This window comes from Microtus pennsylvanicus, chromosome 22, assembly GCF_037038515.1.
Source record: "Microtus pennsylvanicus isolate mMicPen1 chromosome 22, mMicPen1.hap1, whole genome shotgun sequence".
NCBI lineage: Eukaryota > Metazoa > Chordata > Mammalia > Rodentia > Cricetidae > Microtus > Microtus pennsylvanicus.
Genome location: NC_134600.1, coordinates 17,550,689 through 17,571,984, shown reverse-complemented (window position 1 = coordinate 17,571,984; position 21,296 = coordinate 17,550,689). Strand labels below are relative to the sequence as shown.

Genomic DNA, 21,296 nt, shown 5'->3' with positions numbered 1-21,296 from the left:
AGCCCAACTGTGTCCTTACATAAGGGGTTCACAACAGGGATGAGCCACGAGCTACCTCCCAGAGGGGCCAAGAGGGCTTTTATCTTTCTCTATGCTAACTGTCAGATGTAACACACACTCCTTCCCTTTGGCCAAATGGAGGCCAGCTCAAAGGAGTTTAAAGGATCTGCCATTTTAATTTATTCTAGATAATTCCTCCTGCTATGCTTTGAAAAAAAAAAAGAATACTATCCTGAATCTCATGAATGCCTCCCAAACCAGGAAGAGAGGTAAAGTGAGAAACATTTACAGGATGTCCTCAGATAACATGGTAAGCAGTGGCAGCTGAGTTCATTGAAAGTAATAAAATATTAGCAACCTTCAGCTAGGTCCATGGAGCAATTACCTGGAGAACTCAAATCTACAATTATCATCGCTGTTAAAGAATTCTTCGGTAGAATTTACACAGCAAAACATGCGTAGGGTGGTGCTGTGTCCCCTCCCCCGCCCCGTGTATGGTCAAATTGTGTTTCAGCAGCACTGGATTGTAGAAAAAGCCAAGCTCAAGCTCTCGTCAGGGTCAGAAAACCAAGGCCTTTCGTCTGCGGCCATGTTTGAGGACTCTGGGCTTTGGAAGCTTAAGCAGCTTGGACTCCACCGTAAAGAAACACAAACTGTTATCCGGGGAAATTAAGCAAGAATGTGCTTGCAATCTGCAAAACAGCATTGGGTTTTACCTTTCCTGAAAGACACCTAGTCAACCTCTAACCGTACAGACACCACGGCGGAGATTAAAGATTGTGTGGCGCAGCCTGCAGCGGGTAGCACTCACATATTAAAAGCAGAAAAGGCAAACCAAAAACATCACGATGCTTTTCACTTCGCGAGGAGCTTGGCTACTGGGTTACCCTGTACACTCGGTGGCATTACTCACCGCACCATGACCTAATCCGTTTTCGATCTTTGATCCGTTTTCTTCCCCCTCCCCCCCAAAAGGAAGCCAGCAACTAAGAATAGCACAAATTATTCATCCTTTATAAATACAATCTGGAAGATGTTGTGACATGATAATATTCCCCGAGACTCACACGTTCTGCGAGAGAAAATGGTCTCAGGCATCTGCTCATTTAAAAATAACATCCGGGGCCTGCGAGGGGCCTCAGTGGATACAGGCGCCTGCTACCAAGACTGAGGACCTGAGTTTGAACCTTAGGACCCAGGTAGCGAAAGTTATCCTTTGGACCGCCACAGGAGTACCCGGGCACGTGGACACCCCTCCCTGCAACACATACGACATAATAAATAAATGTAAAAAAAAAATCGGTGTATTTTCAGCTTTGCTATTTCAAGATTTCAACATCATAGAAAAAGCAGAAAAGAAGTAAGACAAGAAGCCAGGCTAAGAGGAGAAAACTCAAGGCACACACAGTGGTTCCAGGATTCTGTGGGACGTGGTACAGCCCAGAGGTGTCCAGGCTGGCCCTGTCATCCCGCTGCGGCCCCCACAAGGCTAACTTCCCCAGCTGGTCTTCCTCATAGAATTCTCCATGGTTCCCCAGTTTACTTGATGAATTCCATAACGCCTTGACCTCATTAGTTTGTGGATATCTTAGTTTAGACACTCATAAGGGCCACTAGACTTCACATAGAATCCTCCATAGCTCCCCAGTTTACTTGATGAATTCCATAACACCTTGACCTCATACGTCTGTGGGTATCTTAGACACTCATAAGGGCCACTAGACCTTACAGGGGCACAGAGAACAGAGACCCTGGGATCTCCACCACATCCAGAAGACAGGAAAGTCGGAAACATGGGGACTCGGAGACATTCTCAGGACGGTGGACTGTCAGCCACGTGAATTTACATGAATTTACTGGTGTCCGTTGATGCCTTGGGGGATCTCTGATGTTATTTTTGTGCCCAGAATAGGAGCATATTAAAAAGGCAAGGTGCATTTTCAGTTCCAGAGCCAGAGAAGGAATTCCTAAACCACGATGGAAGGATCTGACCACGGTTAGATCTGCCGTCATTGCAGATGACAGAGTCCCACCAGCTCAGGTGTAGCACAGGCTACACTCTTATAGCCTGGTTCCATCAGTATCTAGTATACAGAAAAGTGCTCTTTCAATAAAATGGGACTAGCGCTGGATGGTGGTGATGCTCGCCTTTAATCCCAGCACTTGGGAGGCAGTGACACAGGCGGATCTCTAAATTCGGGGCCAGCCTGGTCTACAGAGCAAGTTCCAGGACAGCTGGGACTACATAAAGAAACAAAATAGGGCTAGCTCCATCCACTCAGAAAAAAAAATTAAAGAAAATTTACCTAATTATTTGACAATTAAAAATTCACGATCAGAGAGAATAAATTCACTGATCAAAGTTGCCGTAGCACAGCGAGTTAATTCTTGAGATTTTCACCCTTCTGAATCGAATGATCAGGGCATATAGGGATGGGTGAATCAACAAAACAGTGACCTGCTTTGGGCAAGCAGAAATATTTTGCACTAGGATCATCAAAGGGCTAAAGTTCTTTTTTTTTAATTCCCCCTACATATGGTTAAAGTAAGCAAACATAGTTACGATCAAAGAGGCAAAATGTAAATATCGAAAGTGTTAGTCTACTTGCTAAAAATGAATTGTCACGGTGAATTACATATCAACGGTACATCTCACATGGCCGACAGGAGTGGAGCGTGGATGAGCACTCGGTGTGCACTAAGATGTTTTATGGGTGTTCTGCAGATAGGCGCTACCAAGGCAGTTTTCCAGAAGAAAGGCCCGCTTGGAGGACCTGGAAAATGTGTTCCAGACAGGCAGTGAGTGCCCGCAGCTGGGAACAGTGGCAGTTAATGCAACCCCAGTGTGTGTTGTGAATGATAATAAGTCCAAATTGCCCACTTAGATATTGTATGACCAGGCTGGTTCCGCCTCTTAGGGTCTGTAGGGAAACCTAACTTAGGGTGTGTACCTTGATACTGAGGCCAAAGTGATATGGAGCCAGCGGGAACTAGAGTTTGGAGTTTTATCTCCTTTTCAGGGCTAAGGATGTTGCGGCATGATCTTCTTCTAAAAGATCGGGCAGGGTCAGGAGCCCGCTGCTCAAGCAGGGCTCTGGGTTGCTGAGCTGACGCCCTCAGGCTAGATGCATTAAAATCATCACCAGCTTAGGATATTTTTAACTTACCATGGTCCATCAGGATATAACCTCATAGTAAACTCCTGAATGCTTACACAGTCTCATTTTCTGTATGATGTTATCTTATTCATAATGCAAACTTAACAGAGTGCCTGACATTCAAAGAGACAGCTGTCTTAGGTAAAAAGAAAATGTATTTTATTCTATGGGAGCAGTTGCTTTCCTATCAGACACCCAGCGTATTAAAACCATCGCAGCCCAGACTCCCAATCTCATTATTTAACTCTGCAGAATTTAGTGGCAGTTTGTAGAGAGATGGGCAGGTTTTTCCCTCTTGTTGCTTGTTTGTTTAAAGGTGGCTATGTGTCACGGGTTCAGGGTGTACATGAGCTTGGATTCAATCTCATCAATGCTTCCTGCTGTTGTTTTCTGAAGGGCTGTGGAGATGGTGAACCTGCATCAAACTAGCAATCAGAATCTGTGAGTGTCTCACTTCATCACCCATAAAACGCATCGGCAAACAAGATGTCATTTGGTGTTTGTGTTCTTTATGTGAAGTGGGAAGTTCAGTTATTTCCATTTTCCAGCGAGGAAGCTGGGTCCGAGGGGCTCAGTGACCTTCCAGAGGACTTTCTGGTGTGAGCCACACGTGTGTAAACAATGTCTGTGCAGAGTGGGCACACGACATCATCCCATTTTGCGGCGGTAATGTACACTTCACAAATACCGCACGCCAGTGCAGAAACACGGATACGGCAGTTTCTCACTCAGAGCCATGGCCTTTGCTCAGGACGGGTTTCAGCACATAATTCTAACATTATAATAAGGTTACTAATTCTACAATATTTAAAGCCTCAATACTGGACCATGTCATTCCTCCCATTATTCCTCATGAGCAACGAACTGTTGTCTTAGTCACTGCCTATTGCTGTGAAGAGACACCATGACCAAGGCAACTCTTCTAAACTCAAGCACTTAGCTGGAGGCCGGCTTACAGCTGCAGACATTTAGTCCATTATCATCATGGCAGGGAGCATGGTGGCATGCAGACATGGCACTGGAAAAGTCGCCGAAAGCTACATCCTGATCCACAGGCAGAAGCGGGAGAAAGAGGAGAGGGGAGAGGGGAGAATGGAGAGACTGGGCCTGGCATGGGCTTATGAAACCTCAGAGCCCACCTCTGGTGACACACTTCCTCCAACAAGATCACACTCCCTAATCCTTCTAAAGTTTTCAGACAATTCCACTCCCTGGAGACCAAGCCTCCAAATGTGAGCCTGCGGGGGTCATTCTCACTGTTAACAGGCATTTAATGGCTATAGAATTATTCACTCAGATTCCAAGGGCTGTGTATTTAAGACTGTGTACAACCACTTTTGTTGCTGGGATAGTGAAACCAGCAATCTTTTTATAACAATTTTCCCCACTTGACTTCAGATGTTTGATATGCACGTGAGAAATGGCTTCAGCTTTCACTCTTAAAAAAAAAAAGGGCACGCAATCACAGGAAACCCCTCACTTCCGAAAAACTGGAATAAAGTGTTTCATCTCGACCCGGAACACTTCAGCATCCACACATGGCAGCAAACACAAGCAGGATGCTACTGTGTAAATCACAGGAATCGGATGGCAAGTTTCCCAAGAATGACTGGACAGGAGACACACCAGAGGCCCCCAACCCAAGAGTCTTCCCCAACATGTCTGGGTGCATCCCATACTTCATGGGCATAGTGCCCAGCATTTCCCGTTTTTGCTTCAACCCAATCACCATCTTGGCTGCCCATATCTATTCTGCTTTTGAAAGCGCCGTGGGGCTCACATGACTATGCTCTCATCTCTACGATGAAGAATGCTAATAGTTTGACGGATCCTTCCAGCTTCTGAAGCTTAAATTATCCATGTAATTACACGAACGAGCTAGGATAGCGTTTGAAGTTTCTAAATAATGGCCCGTGCCTATCAGGCTTTTCTCGGGGGTTGGCTCTTCATTTTGACTCAACCCGGGGTAGGGGACATCGTTCCGGCCTTTGCCATTACCTCTCCTAAAAGATCTCTAGACAGTCACTTACTCCGTGGGAATGTAGGAGGAACCCCCAGGGTGGGCGCCACTTGGTGGAAAACAAGACAAAGAACATAGACATGGAGTCTTGGCTCTCTGCCGGTGAAGTGCAGCAAGGAAGGGATGCATATCAAATGTCAGAGCAGAGAGAAGATAGGAAAGGCCTTCTGAGTAGACGTGAAACTTCACAAGGGAGGTGGTGCCTGAGCTTGCTTTACAAAACTGATAGATGCTCAGAATGGACAGGATGAGATACAGGAGAGGGGTATGAAAATGACGTAGAATTGAAGCACGCATTGGCACTGGTGAGAGGTGTTATGACCTCCAGTTGGAGCTATGGGGTCGGCATGAACATGCTGCCACAGAAGAGTGTATGCAGGCTGCTGAGGACAAGGCTAAAAAGTAGGAGGAGTTTTGGAATAGGGGGTAATACGGCCAAATCAACACTGCCAACGGGTCAGTGTGATCTAGACTAGCATCACTGCGCAGGAGTGATATTAGCGGGAGTCACGGGGTGGCTATGGCTCTGCCAGCATCGTGCTAGGAAGGCCTGGAGTGGCAGGCTGCATCACAGGGTACTGATGTTTCTGTGATGTGTGTAACTGGGAACAGAGCATGGAAGGAAGCCGGAGATGATGAAGACTGGGTCTCTGTCGGGGTAGACTTGACCTGGAGATTCAGGAGTGGAGTAGGAAGGATGAGATATAGAACAGCCAGGTGAAATAGTCACGTGGAAGCTAGAAAAGCAAGCAAGGATGGGTTTCTAATGGACTCCAAATCATTACCATGTAGATCTGGCCACCATTCAGCTGCCTGGGATTCTCTTCCCATTCTAGAAGCCAGTGACCTATTTCTGGGGAGCTGACCTGAAGGACAAGGCTGGAATGAGATGTTGCACTGTGCATGTGTGTTACTGACTTCCCCTGAAGCCTCTTTCTTACCCTCTTCCCAGATGGGGATTCTGAGGTTTTAGGAACATAGAACTAGTGCAAGGAGGGATTGAGGAGACCAAATTCTGGATCAGCCTGGTCTTTTTAATAAAGGCAAGCGTATTGACATGCCCATCACTTCAGATGTAAAGGAATAGTTTCTCCTCCCCGCCCCATTACAGAACTCGCAGCGTGAAGGACTGGCACCCACCCCTTGCCCCGTGTTCTCCCTGACTGACATCTCCCGAATGGTCCCCAGCCATACTCAGCCCCGTTTTCCCGAATCAGCACTGCTTTTCACCTAGTTAACTGTTTACTCCTCATGACACAGCATCCTAAGACAGGCTTCCTCCGGCGCGACGTCTCCAGTTCTGTCCCTTGCGTTAGCTGTAGGCTGTGACACGTGTAGCTTGTCAGAACACACTCTGGACATACGTCAATCCTGCTTTTTATGTAACCCCATCGAAGCACTAAAGTCTCCTGAATAAAATGCCCATGTGCTATACAACCAGCATTAAACCAAAACAAATGTTTTTCTTCCCCCGGGACATTAGTGTGACCTATTGAGATGACGGCTCACACTCTTCCTATTCACTGTCTAGATTTCCCCATCTTCATCGTGACGATTAGGTTCAAGGCCTTTCAAAATCTGCAGTATTAGCCAGCAGCTTTCCCGAAGTCATATTCTCATCCAATCATTTGTCTAGGTTTAGACTGACAGACCATGGTCGGTCATAGTCACTGGGCAAAAGTGTGATAGTTCAGCACTTGTGTGGAATAAGCAATTAGATAAGGCAGAGTGATTGACACATTCGTCACCACAAAGATTAATCACGGCTTTGTGTTGGGAGCAGTCACAGCTCTAACTATTTTGGGACATTATGACCACTCATTCTTAACTGCGGTCACTCTACTGTGTCCCACAACTCTAGAAAGCAAGTCCCTAATAGACTGCATTTTTTTGCACCTGTTGGCCAATCCTCCTTCTCCTTCCCTGCCCACTCCATTACTTTCTACTTCTGTAAGATCAATTGTTTTACTTCCGCAGCTGGATTGGGCCGCACCATATTTGCAGGAGTCCTATCTTTCAGATGAAGGTCCTCACTACTTTGGTGAAAATCCCTGGTTCTCATTTGCTGGGGCTCACACTTCCCTTCCAAGTGTCTCAGATAGCTGTAAAGTTGTAAATTAATTCTTACAGTCAGAGTTGTAGGGGAAATTATTATTCTCCTTGTGGATGAGGAAGTGGCTGTCTGGACTAGACTGTGTGACTCATCCCAATTTCTGGATCTTTTATAATGAACCATTCACAGCCAGCCTGCCCTCACTTTAAAAGTCCTACATAAATCACACCCCGTTTTAGCTGTTGAGCTTCTTTTATTTATTTATTTTTGTTTCCAGAAAAAAAAAAGTGTGCCACCACGTAGCGTATTGTGAAGACAGGGATCTGTTTGGGCCTGGGATAAAACGAAGAACTTACATGTTTTTGATTTGGAGAAACAGCCGCATAGAGATGTTGTTTTATTTTTCTATTCTTGTGGCAAAACTCTACAACCAAGACAATTATAAAACATTTAAAAGGGATGATTGTTTCGGAGCGCTGGAGTCCATGACGGCAGCAGTAGGTGGTAGAGAGGCATATTGGGGATCCCCCTCCTCAGTCTTCTGAAACCACAAAGTCCACCCGGGTGACACACCTCCTCCTCTAGGCCACACCTCCTAATTCTTCCTGAACAGATCCAGCAACTGGGAACCACGTATTCAAACATATGAACCTGTGGGAGACACGCTCACCCAAAGCACCTTGGATGGCAGCAGATTTTCCCAGAGGGCCGACTGTGGCCTTTGGGATCCAGGGATGGAACCAACTGTAGCCCAACTTTAACACAAGCTGGAATACTTGATTGCTTGTCTGTAAAGTCCTCTAAGAGACCCTTTAAACACACAAGCCGCTAACCTGTCCTTCTTGTGTCTTCCATGGCTGTCACTCACAGCGCAGAGAGCAGCTAACTTCCCCACCTATCTCGGTGACAGCACCAAGGCCAGGTTTCCTTTGTGGATCCACATACGGTACAAACTTCCTGCGGATTGTTCTGCTGGTCCCTCTCCAAACTTAGAGTCAATTAAGGAATACAATACACCTGAACGTAGGGAGATGCCCATTTCCAGAGGTGTTCAACCAGGGACCATTTCAGACAGATTTAAGCGACTGTCTTATTTTCCACATTACCTCATAGCCTGTGAAGCAATTCCACCAAACTCAGGTTTTAAAAATAGGTAGCCAAACAGTGCACGTTGGTCCCCCAAGACAACTATTAACAATCTCTTTAAGTTGTTTTAATAATGATTACTCGTAGAAATTATTATATGTCTTTGCAGGCCAGTGTTGTCATTCTAAGCGTAAGTTTGTGGGTGCAAAAGAGCCATGCCCTTAACAGCGTACATCCTAGGGCAAGGGAGGGCGCCATTGCCTGGACTGAGGGCTCAAGGTTTAAGTATGGTTTCTCTGCTCCTCAGCACCAAGAACACTCCCTTCCCCCTCCCCCACGAGGGTAGAAGCTAATTCAAGAAACCCATTCAAAAATCCTCCGTGAATGGATTGCTAAAGAGAGGTCCTCACTCTTCCATGTCACCTAGGTCCAACTGAGAAATGCTTATGTGGCCAGTACCTGAAGATTGAGACCAAGATCCCCTGGGTCACTTCAGAACCAGCCTGGGCTGGAATCTTTCTTATTCCCGATCTTGTTCACCCAACTCCCAACCTTCCCCGCTCCCTTAGGCCGCATGGTTGCAGCCTGGCAGGTGCCAACGTTAACTGCTCCTCCAGTAACTGTCACAAGAAATTCAGTGCAGGAAACCCCAGGCAGACCGTCTGCTCTACTACATCATCGGAGTCTCTTTCTATTCAAATGGAATTTAGATTTAAGCCGCAATCAGATCAGGGATTTACAGTCCTTTCTACTTTCATTCATTTCGTGGATTTCAACCCTCTTCCGGTTTTAATCCACTGTACTTCACAGAGAATTACGTGGGTGGTCGACCAGCCTGGGGTAGGTGAGGCAGGGGGTATCCTATTTAGCAGAGAGCCCAAGGCGGGGCCGACCACTTGACTCACTCCGCTGGGTTGGGTTGACCTTAATTCCCCGAGGACCCTACACCCTACACCCGCCCCCTCGGAATTTAGCTACACGTCCCGCGCCCTTGAGGGATTTTTGGAGTCCCTCCCCCTTGCTCCCAGGAGGATTTTAGTGTTGGAACCCACGCTTTCTTTGGAGAGAAAGCCCTGGCGGCTTCCCTTCTGCAGAAGGAAAAGCGAAAGCCGCCAGAGGCAGCTCCAGCCAAATGCGCTGCAAGTCTGCAGCTCCTAAGACCACAGAGGTGGTCACTGAGCGGTACAGACCCTGTTCTCAACTTCGCGTGTTACTTGGAGACCCCGGAACCGGTCTCTAGCACCTAGATTCTTAGTTCTGCTCACAGATCCCAGCTCCGGGACTGCCTCCTAGTCCCAGTGCAGCTTTGCCTGGCCATCCCTTGTGGCCAAACATGCTCGGCGCTAGCCCGCGCGCCCCTGGCTCTCCCGCTTCCCAGTAGAGCGCGCCCCAGGGAGTTCCGAGCCTTCAACTTCTGCTTTCCCCGTGGCTAGACGCCCTAGTATCCCCAGCTGAGATCCTGACAGTCCGGTCTTGTGAAGATGAAACGTTCGACGAGGGGCGCTTTCCTGCATTTTGAAAAACAGCCCAATCTGCCTCGCGAACGCGCAGTCTCCAATCAAAAGATTTTCGTCCCTGGACTAGTTTAGGTGGAGGGGCCGGGAGTTCGAGATCAAGGAGAGGAGACAGAAGCCCCGAGTTGCTGAGATATCTCTGAGCGTAGTAGGCTGTAAAGGGCTAAGGGGCCCTGTGGCACTGCGGGGCAAGGGGAAGAGGGTTTCTGCATCTCTGCCTCCCAGAGAAGCCAAGACACCTACGGACACGCAAGTGTATACACACACACACACACACACACACACACACACACACACACACACACACACACACACACACGAGAAAGCAACCATATCCTCACATTCTGCTTTCTGCGCCCTCCACGCAGTCAGCTCAGAAACAGGAGGTCAAACCACTGACCACCCGCACGGGGCTGAAATCCTGAGACGAGAGGAAGGTTCTGGCCTCAGCTCCAAGGCTGGTGCCCTCTTAGGAGGCTTCTCAATTCCGCCCAAGATGGGCAAGATTAGGTTCCAGATCCCATCTTTGGGCAAAGGCTTTGGGCAGCATGGAGCGGGGGATAGGAAGAGCACTGGAAAGCGAGTCCTCGCAGAGAACTAGCCAGCCTCCGGCTTACAACTAGGCAGCGGGGACCAGGCAGTCGGACCCCCAGGCACTCCAACTCCTGCAAGGGTGGGTAGCACAGTGACAGCAACCACCACTCCGCGCGCGTTGGCACTGGCACTGAATCTCCGAAGAGGCAGGCTAGGCATCCAGTGCCCAGGGGTGGAGGCGAGAGGGCGGAGGAGGAGTTGCCAGAGCAGAGAGGGATGACGTCCTCCAGAGCCTCTGGCTCCTGGGGACAGAGATTCGCGAGCTCTCTGGGTCCTGTGCTCTGGGTCGGGGGGGAAGGCGATCACTGGGGAGCCGCGCCCCACTCTTGCTGCGTCTTCAACGCGGCGAACACGGGGCTAAGTCGGGCTAGCCCGAGCTAGAGTGCAAGCCTTTAGGCTACCTCCAAAACACCTTTCTGCTGGTCTCGCGACTCGGGGTGTCCGCTCAAGAAAACCTACGCATTTCAGGAGGGCGCCGGCAGGTAGCCTCCAGCCCGGCCAGTCTTGCCTCTTCCTCGCTTCTTAACAATCGACCTCAGCCAAGGGCAGGCGCCTGCTCCCCAGCCACTGCCCACCCGGCGAACCCGCACTCTGCATTGGCCCCTACCACGGGGAAGGAGGGGACATGGGGTGGAAAGGCGCTCACCTGGATAGCCGAAGCCTTCCTCTCAGTCTTCTTTCCGAACCTGTTCCCAGCCCCCAGGCACAACCTTCCTCTTGAAAACAAAGTAGTGCAAGGGCACAGGGATGGAGCGCTGCTCCCTAGTCCTTGCACAGCGGCTTTTCCCTTCTGCTTTTGCCAGGTCTGGGCTCGGACTCAGCGGCGGGAAAGGGCTCCCGGAGGCTGCAAAAGGCCGCCAGACCCGGGTTTCTCCTGCAGCGGTGGCGGCAGCACCTCCAACTTGCCACCTGCAGCGCGCATTGGGCGCCTGTGACAGCCGGTGCCGCTCAGCCCGAACCGGCCCGCCCTCCGGGCGCTCTAGTTGGCTGCGCCCAGCGCCTAGGCGGACCCCATGCTTGGCCCCGCCCTATACCGGCCTAGGAACTGGGTGCGCTCCCAAAGTCTTTTGCCAGGCCTCCCAGGGCTTGCTAGCCAACAGCCTCTGCAAGCATGGAGGAATCCTTCAAACCCGGACCCAGACACTCAAATGCACACATTACGCTATCTGTAGGTAAAGACTGGAGGAAGGAAAGAGGTTGAAAATGTCCCTTCGTGTACTCAAGTGTTTGAACAAGGGAAGTATTTTCTGTTGGTGCCTTACATATTTTCAATCTCTGGAAAGAATTAACACTATATCAGCACAGAGTCAAGGGATGTAGATCAGAAACTGGCTTGGGGGATGCTTTAGGTAAGTTTCACTGCTTTTCCTCCTCCAAACCCTTGGGTCCCAGCACCCACAAAACCACTCCCACAATGTGTTCAGAAGGCAACTATGTCAGCCTCTTGCTTTTGAGATTCTGCCTTGGATTTAGAGAGTCCCAAGCATGCAAGCTCATGACCCATGACCGTGCAGTTACACAGTCTGTACTTTGTATGACTCCTTAGGCCTTGGATGGTAAAACAAGCGTATATTATCTGCATTTCTGGTTCCACATCTATCCTGGAGACGTAACTCCCAGTACTCCGGCACAATCCACCTAGGCCGTTCAGGAGCTTCTGCCACGTAGCAGCCCCTGGAGCAGAGCATTTTGGAAAGCTGATTTGGTAAAGCCTTCCCAGGGATAAAAGCTATATATAAAAAAATGACAAGCACACATCTAAAGAACCAGCTAATCAACCAGAAACGTCTGACTCTTGGGTATCTCTGTGTGAATGGGCTCCATTGCCAAGTGCCTATTAGTTTAGAAACATTTCAGAATTAACTGTCCGAATAGCACATTTAATGGTCCATTAGGGATCTGTCGACGCCCGAGAGGTCAGGTGTGGCACTGCTCGATGTAACTACCGTGTGCACACGTGTTCTGTGAAAGTCTCTGTGGAGTGAAGGGGAGGAAAAGACTAGAAAGGAAGTTGGTAGTTAGGTCCTTACAAGGGGGTGCACTCGGGGCAATCGGCACCAGCCAAGTTGACTCCCTGTCAAATACTGGTTAAGTAATTTGTGCTATTTTGTAGTAACGATTCCCTGACTTTACAGTAAACATTTTGTTTCATGAGGTGCCATGAGTCCCTTGGGAATTGAGAACACCACCTCGCTCCGCACAGAGAGTATTGTCACCACTCTCAGAAAGGACAAAACAGCCCTCACCCTTCTCCAGGCTCCAAAAATCTTCGGTAATACAGACGGGCAGCAAAGCATTCAAAACGAAATATTTCAGCCCTCTGCTGAGTGTTCTCTTAGAGAGTTGCACTTTGACCTGAATTGGGTAAAACAATGAACAGAATGAAGGTGTGGCTTCCACAGGCTGGAGTCCAGGTTTACTTAATCACCAGGGAATACCTGCTTCAGTGGCGGTAGAAGCAGGCTCTAGATGATTCTAATACCAGGCATCTGGTCCACTGACACCCTGCTGAGGGGCCAGGGCTCCACAAAGGGCAGTTCTGTCCTGACAGTTCTTCCTCAGGGAACGCTTTTTTTCCCCTGCAACCATAGAAGAGATAAAACAGCAGCAAGAACCAACTACGTGTGAATAAGAAAGCCTGATGCTGAATAGAGACATTTCAGAAGAGAAGCCCCAAGTACCTGTTGATAGTGAAAGAATTTAGCAGCTTCCGGAATGCTGAGTGGTTTCAGCGGGTGAAGGGGCAGACAAGAGAAATTGCTGGAGCTTAGAGGCTGGGTCGTTGATACTGAGATTGAGGACGGAGCTCCAGGAGCCAGCAGTCATGATTTTAAATCTGTGCTACAGCCCTCCAGTATGTGACCTGTAGGTGTCTATGGAGGACACACGGTTAAGCTTCATTTTTCTGATTTATGGAGAGAAGATACAGGTGCGTACAGGGGAGAGCTGGTGGAGGGAGTAACGAAGGTGATTCAGCTGAGACGCTCCACACGCAGGGGACCTGCGACAAGCAGTGGCATTTCTGTGAAGTGCTTCACGGGCTCAAAGGTCGCCTGGAACTTGTGCCGCTTGCTGCCAACGGACTATCTGCTATCTGGGGCCCATCCTGCCTATGTGCTCTTTATGACTGAGGATTTCACTACCCTTGAACGGTCTCCTAGTTGAAGGTGATGTGTGTGTCAACAGCTTTGGTACTGGTCGGCTGTTTTTATCCATGGTGGCGATCCGAATGGGTGGATGTCACTTGATGGGAGAGAGCCTTCCGCATTGTTTAACACAAATAACCGTTGCGCTGTGCGAGTTCTTTTAAGGTGACATCGGCTCCCATCCTTCAGCCTCTCCTCTTTCATAATCTTTCGCCATCTCTTACCCTCCGTGTGACCTCTGACCTTAAAAGATGAACACCGTGTTCACTCCCACCCTCTCAGCAAAACAGCTTTGTGAACACTTGTTCTGGTGAACGTCGTGCCTGTGCACGCATCCTCGGCAGGGCCAGGCTGCTACACTCCTTACACACACCGAGCTTCCTTGCATTGAAAACTCACCAAACTAGGCCTGGTGGTTCGGTGTGGTGCTAAGGCAGGAGGGTCCTGAGTCTGAAGTCAGTCTAGGATATAGAGAGAACCCTGCTTAAAATAAACAGAAGGAGAACATACACCAAAAATAATTCCTTTTCAATCTTTTGTATGGTACTGCTTATTCATAACATTGAAGGAAGTCCTAATTTGCCCTTGAATGTTTTCTTTTTCTGTAAAAAAGATAGAATTACACTAAAAAAAAAACAAGTAAAGTCCCATTTTCATAGTTTATTTTAAATTTTAAAATAGTTCCAAATGTAGTAAACAGGAGATCATATATCTCTCCTGGTTTTATCAACTGTTATTACTTTACATTTGATATATCCTTAAATAGAGGATTTTTAGATATATAGGTGCTCATAATCAATGTTCTTTTTATAACCCACTAAGAGCAAGAAAGGACAAGTGCAAACTTAAGGCTCTAGCACCTGATGTGGGAGTCCCCTCTGTGTGCTGTGAATACCATGAATGAATAAAGAAGACTGCCTTGGCCTGTTGATAGGGCAGAACTTAGGTAGGCAGGGAGATGAAACTGAATGCTCGGAGAAAGAAGGGTGGAGTCAAGAAGACACCATGGATCTGCCACTGGAGATAAACGTGCTGAAACTTTGCTGGTAGGCCACGACATCTGTAGAGTCCATTCAACAGCTACAGAGTCCATTCAACATCTCTAGAGTCCATTCGACATCTCTGGAGTCCATTCAACACCTATAGAGTCCATTCAACATCTATAGAGTCCATTCAACATCTCTAGCATCCATTCAACACCTATAGAGTCCATTAAACACCTATAGAGCCCATTCAACATCTCTAGAGTCCATTTGACATCTCTAGAGTCCATTCAACATCTATAGAGTCCATTCAACACCTATAGAGTCCATTCAACATCTATAGAGTCCATTCAACATCTCTAGCATCCATTCAACACCTATAGAGTCCATTAAACACCTATAGAGCCCATTCAACATCTCTAGAGTCCATTCGACATCTCTAGAGTTCATTCAACATCTCTAGAGTTTATTCAACATCTCTAGAGTCCATTCAACACCTATAGAGTCCATTCAACACCTATAGAGTCCATTCAACACCTCTAGAGTCCATTCGACATCTCTAGAGTTTATTCAACATCTCTAGAGTTTATTCAACATCTATAGAGTCCATTCAACATCTATAGAGTCCATTCAACATCTATAGAGTCCATTCAACATCTCTAGAGTCCATTTAACACCTCTAGAGTCCATTCAACATCTCTAGAGTCTATTCAACATCTCTAGCATCCATTCGACATCTCTAGAGTTTATTCAACATATCTAGAGTCCATTCGACATCTCTAGAGTTTATTCAACATATCTAGAGTCCATTCGACATCTCTAGAGTTTATTCAACATATCTAGAGTCCATTCGACATCTCTAGAGTTTATTCAACATCTCTAGAGTCCATTCGACATCTCTAGAGTCCATTCGACATCTCTAGAGTCCATTAAACATCTCTAGAGTCCATTCAACACCTATAGAATCCATTTGACATCTATAGAATCCATTTGACATCTCTAGAGTCCATTCAACACCTGTGGAGTCCATTCAACATTTCTAGAGCCCATTCAACACCTATAGAGTCCATTCAACATCTCTAGAGTCCATTCAACATCTCCAGAGTCCATTCAGCATCTCTACAGTCCATTCAAATTTTGTCGATTTATTTTACAGTGCCAGTATTTTCCTTTTCTAGTCCAAAAAATCAAGTAGAGAATCATACATTATATTTAGTTGGTGTGTTTCTCTACTCTCTCTTAATCTACAAATTTTGTTGAGTCTCCCCTCACCTTTCCTGATTTCGATGCCCAAAGGCTAGATCCATTTGGTGTTTCTTATGTTTCACCCAGTGCATTCCTGAATAAAATACCAAAGAAATGATCCTGTACTTTTGAGTGTATCCGTTCAAATCATATGGTGTTTAACTCTCCCATGGTTGGCTGTGGTAACGTGATCACCTAGATTGGTGAATACTGGGATTATCTATTATAAAGTCATCATTCTTTTTGCAACCTAGGCAGGGTACTGCATACATTCTGAGCATACAAACACTGTTGTCCTTGGGTTCTAGTGGGATTCCTATCTAGGTCTGCCACTACCATGATTTGGAAGGCACAATTTTCTATTTGCATTTCTTTTTGTATTTATTTTTTTCAGTCTTTTACAAACACTCTCACCTTTTATTAATTTATTCTAACATAGGTTTATTAATTCCTATCCCATTTAATGGGTGGCATTCTGCCACCCTCATTATGATTTGAAGCCCAGATTAACTCAGATTTTGATGTTGGGTGTCCCTTTAAACCAGGACAGTGATCTCTAAGCACTCACTCACTGTCAGTACCACAAGATATCCCACCTAGTACTTGGGCTGTCTCGGTCCTTGGAAGAGCTCTCTTTCTTCCAGGAATCAATGGTTCTTTTTGCTACAGATTGTCATTCAGAAATTAGTCAGAGGTTTGGCCCTGACTATTTCTTCCAACAGGCTTATTAGTCGTAAATTCCACGTCCTCTCAGAGGACAAAGCAGGGAATAAAGGATACAGATTCATACATAATAATACACAAATACCTCTACTCTTGTGTGTGTGTGTATGTATTCATTTAGCGGTATCTTTACTCTTCATTTATAAATGAATATCTCTGTTGATATCACAAGTTTGTAGCAAGAACTCCAATTCTAAACAAACACATCATGGTTCTTTCAAGCTTACTCCTTTCTATTAATTGTCTTCTCTGCAGAGCAATTCCAGACTCCCATTCCCCTCAGCATATTGACTTTATTGCTGCTACACATGTCTTTTCAGAAATAAGAGTACTACAAATCCCACTCCATTCTTGCCTCTGTGACCCCTTTGCTTTTCCATTGGGCTTGTTTCCCACCAGAATCTCTCCACTCCATCTTCTTGGTTCATCTCCTACCACTACCCCATTAGATACTGGCCACCCCTTCAGGGAATGGTTTTCCTATAATTGAAGTTCTCATCAAATTCCTGGAGTTACCATTGACCACATCCAAACCTAATCTACGGCAAGTTCTGTTGGCTCTACTTTTAAATAGGTCCAGCCTTCAGCCCTTTATCACCGCTTCCACAGGACTCATCTCAGTTTGGCGTCACTCTCTTCTCCACTTCTGTGATAGCCCCTCGTTGTTCTCCTGTGCTGGCCACTTCTCAGTCTTCTGGAGACTGTTGACAATCCATCAGTCTAAAGAATAATTGAAGAGGAGAAATATGGGAGGGAGATCATTTGGTAAAGTGTTTGCCTTGAAAGCACAAAAACCTGAGTTCAATTCCTAGATCTCATGTAAAAGCTGGGTATCATGGCACACACTTGTAATCTAGCACTGGGGTGCAAAGACAAGTGAATTCGTGGGCCTTCCTTCGCCAGCCCACCTAGCCTACATGGTGAGCTCCTGTGTAATGAAAGGGAGATCCTATTTCAAAAAAAAAAAAACAGGTGAAAAGTATTCGAGGAGCAACACCTGAGGTGATTCTTTGACTTCCACATGCACACACGTGCAGCGACAAGATCTGCATGCATGTGTGCACCACCACCCAACACAGAGATATATCAGGTATCATCTCACCCCTTCGCTCAATTCTCTCCACTTCTTCCCAATTAAAAAGGTGGATGCTAATGTCAGCCTCTACTCTCCCGCCTCTGTCACTTCCTGTGCTCTGCCTTGTGTGCCCTCAGGACACACTGACTTCCTCCTGGGACTCAGTTTCCCTGAAATCCTGTGACTTGCTTTCTCACCACCTCAGATCCTTGCTCAGGTGTGTTTTCCTCTGGAATATCTTATCTGGGCACCATATTGAAAGCTGCCTTCCCTTCTTCCTATCTGCCTTCTCTCCAGCCAGCACAGCTCTTTCCAATAGCACCCTACAATCTAGCACCCTACAACCTAGCACTACAATCTAGCACCCTACAACCTAGTATTACATCCTAGCACTACAATCTAGCACCCTACAACTTAGCACCCTACAACCTAGCACCCTACAATTTAGCACCGCATACTGTCTTTATCTAACTCCACTTGCACCTTCTAACTTTACAAGAAGAGTATCAAGAAAAGAACGATTTTTTAATTCTATTTTGTTTCCTACTGAATCTCCAATGCTTGCCGCAGAGCCCGGTGAACAATTGACGCCAGGAAAAAAATGACTAAGGAATGGCTAAAATTACAAAAACAGAACACATCTAGGAGTAGCTATAGATGAAGCTACGTGCTGAGTGGTTTCTTGTGTGTTTGAGAAATTATATCCAAATAGGAGTAACTTCATCCAGAGGAATCCTAGACACACACACTAGAGGCACCAGGAATGGGAGTGACAGGCGTCGCTGTAATTGTTGGAATAGTCATCGTGGTTGTACCTGTTGTAGGAGCTGTCGTTGTGTAAGTATTGTAGCTGTAGTAGTTGTAGTACCTGTAGCCTAACACTGACTACTACAGCTACTACTATTGCTGTAGCTATAGTTTGCCCCGGATGTAAAGACAGGAGGAAATAATGGATGATGTATTTGGTAAATATGAACTAAATTAGAAAATCTGGCAACAGGCTTAACCAATGGCCTTAACCAATCACTTTTCAAACCAAAGACTAAATTATATACCAGTCGATGTAGAATTGAAAAGTTCTGAAAATATTTCGCGACATAATCTTCAGAATCAGGTATTCTATTAAAATGTTTTAGATTTTATTTATTTATTTATTTATTTTGGCTTTTCGAGATGGGGTTTCTCTGTGGCTTTGGAGCCTGTCCTGGAACTAGCTCTGTAGACCAGGCTGGTCTCGAACTCACAGAGATCTGCCTGCCTCTGCCTCCCTAGTGCTGGGATTAAAGGCGTGCGCCACCATCAGCCGGCTAGATTTTATTTTTTTAATTTGTAAACAGCGGTTTCCTGCAGTACTGCAAATTCATTAAAGAGGCTCAAGAGATTTTAAATCTAGCACTTTCTTTCCTAAGGTGACCACTCAGCCCACAGGGGAAATAAAGTTCTTTCTGTATTATTAAAGCTCCACGTATGACCTGGCCCTTTGAAAGTCAAAGCCCTTGGAAAACATTTCCCAAGTGAAACGGAACCTCATAGACATTGGACAAATTTGCAGTATTGATTCGTCATTGTTTTTTTTTTTTTTTTTTTTTTTTTTTTTACTATACCTTATTCTGCATCGTCTCTGAGAACTGATTAGCAAGCATCACTGTGGCCAGAACAGAAGTTCTTTACAGACTGTGCTCAGCGACCACATGAAAGATACAATGGTTTCATTTGGAGATGTAAAATTCATCATTTCAACTTCCTATAAGTCTCTACAAATATGCATACACACACATACATACATACATACATACATACATACATACATATTTCAATAAAACTTAGGGATTCAAGAGAGACCTATATCTCAGAATTTTAGCTTTTCTGACTTCTAGAGAATTTTTTTTTAACTAACCCTGATAGGATGATAGGGTGGTTGAGATATGGGTTATTTCTCTTACCTTAGCATGCAAACTTTAGAATGAAATTCGGTGTCTGGGAAAACAGCTATCTGGTTTATGAATTAAAAAACTATTGAAAGGCAGATCTTTTCATGGCTTTTTGAAGGAGCTATCATTGCTTACTCAATGACTGGCTGGCATATAGCAGGTATCCCATGTCTTTCCAGGTATAACCAGGGGACCTGGCTGCATGACATGAATGCTTTCAAAGGCTAAGCAAAAACACAAACAAGTTATGATTCAGGAAATGCATCCTAGGTTCATTTTCTAGCTGTGTGATCTCAGCTCAATCTCTCTCTCAATTTCCATATATATATATATATATATGTATATGTATATATATATGATGTAAGTGGGTCTTCTGTCTATGTGTTACTTTCATTGGTTAAATCAAGAAGCTGCCTTGGCCTTTTGATAGGCCATCCCTTAGGTGGGTGGAGTAGATAGAACAGGATGCTGGGAGAAAGAAAGCAGATTCACGGGGACACCATGGCTCTCCTCTCCGAGATGTACGCTGGTTAAACTCATGCCGGTAAGTCACAGTCAAGTGGTGATATAGAGTATTAGAAATGGGTTAAAAGAATATGTAACAGTTAGCCAATAAGAGGTTGGAACTAATGGGCCAGGCAGTGTTTAAATAAATACAGTTTCTGTGTAATTATTTCAGGTAAAGTTAGCCGGGTGGCGGGAAGTGGCCCGCCGTTCCTTTTACAATTGGCGCCCAGTAATCTGTGTATCACCACAGGGTTGTGGCTTACCTGGAAGATTCTAACCTACATCCATCTCGGGCCAGAGCTTCATGGCGTCTGTCTGACTCTGCTTCTTTCTCCCAGCATTCTGTTCTGTCTGCTCCGCCTATCTAAGCTGCTGTCCTATCAAAGGCCAAGGCAGTCTCTCTATTTGACCAATGAAAGCAACACATAGACAGAAGACCCACCTACATCATACACCCGCACATACACACACACACACACACACACACACATCCCTTATATAAATTGAGGATGGCATTCTGTACCTCAGAGAATAAGCGGGAATAAGGGAAATTGCTTGGTAAAGAGTTGAAAGTCAGGCAGCTCCCTCTTCATCAAACTAGCTATATTGTATAATCTGAGATGTATTGTATATGTATTGCATATTTTTGGTAAGATAGCATTTCCTTTTTTTCCTCCACCCCCTTTCTCTCAATTGCTCTCTTCCCTCCCCTACTTTCATACTTAAAATCACTAAATCCTCATAGAACCTTTTGTCATGATCTGCAGTATCCCTAGAGAGTTTGCTTTTTATTTCTTCAAATTAAATATTGAAAAGCAAGCTAGTTTCTAGTCCCAGAAAGTTCCAGAGTAAGCCCCGCCCTTTGCGGAAATCTCTCGCACAGCAGCAGCTAATCAATATGCCTTTCCAGAACTGCAGATTGTGACGTCACCACAGAGATTTGCACTTGACATTGCCTTGTTCTTGGCTGGATGCATTCCTGCCTGTGATCAGAACTCTCCCAGAGTGAAGGAGAACCTGGGCTGTTTTCTGATCTGGGGAACACATGCGAACTCAGCAGTAACTTGAACTTAATATTCTTGGAAGTGCAGCCTTTGACAAGAAATAAGTTATCAAGATACAAGATAAGCTGGCAGTTGTTGGCACCGTATCACTTTGGACCATGCTGGTAGCTGGTCACAAATGCTAACATTGCTTCCTCGCCTTTAAGATCAAACCCTGTGATGTGGGATTCCCCTCTGTATATTGTGAATGTGTTCTA

The 21,296-nt window shown here is 46.0% G+C and overlaps 1 protein-coding gene across 9 annotated transcripts in view; it reads right to left on the bottom strand.

The window, feature by feature from the left end:
• Epb41l3 (erythrocyte membrane protein band 4.1 like 3) overlaps positions 1-11,401 on the bottom strand; it is a 214,271-nt gene extending 202,870 nt beyond the window's left edge. For 6 of the 9 annotated variants that reach the window (XM_075956158.1, XM_075956176.1, XM_075956169.1 and 3 more), the window contains exon 1: positions 11,072-11,358. The gene's annotated coding sequence lies outside the window, so the exon portion shown is untranslated. Of the gene's footprint in view, positions 1-11,071 lie in introns of all 9 variants that reach the window. The other 3 variants (XM_075956173.1, XM_075956195.1, XM_075956193.1) reach the window with 2 other exon arrangements.
• Positions 11,402-21,296: the final 9,895 nt, after the last annotated feature.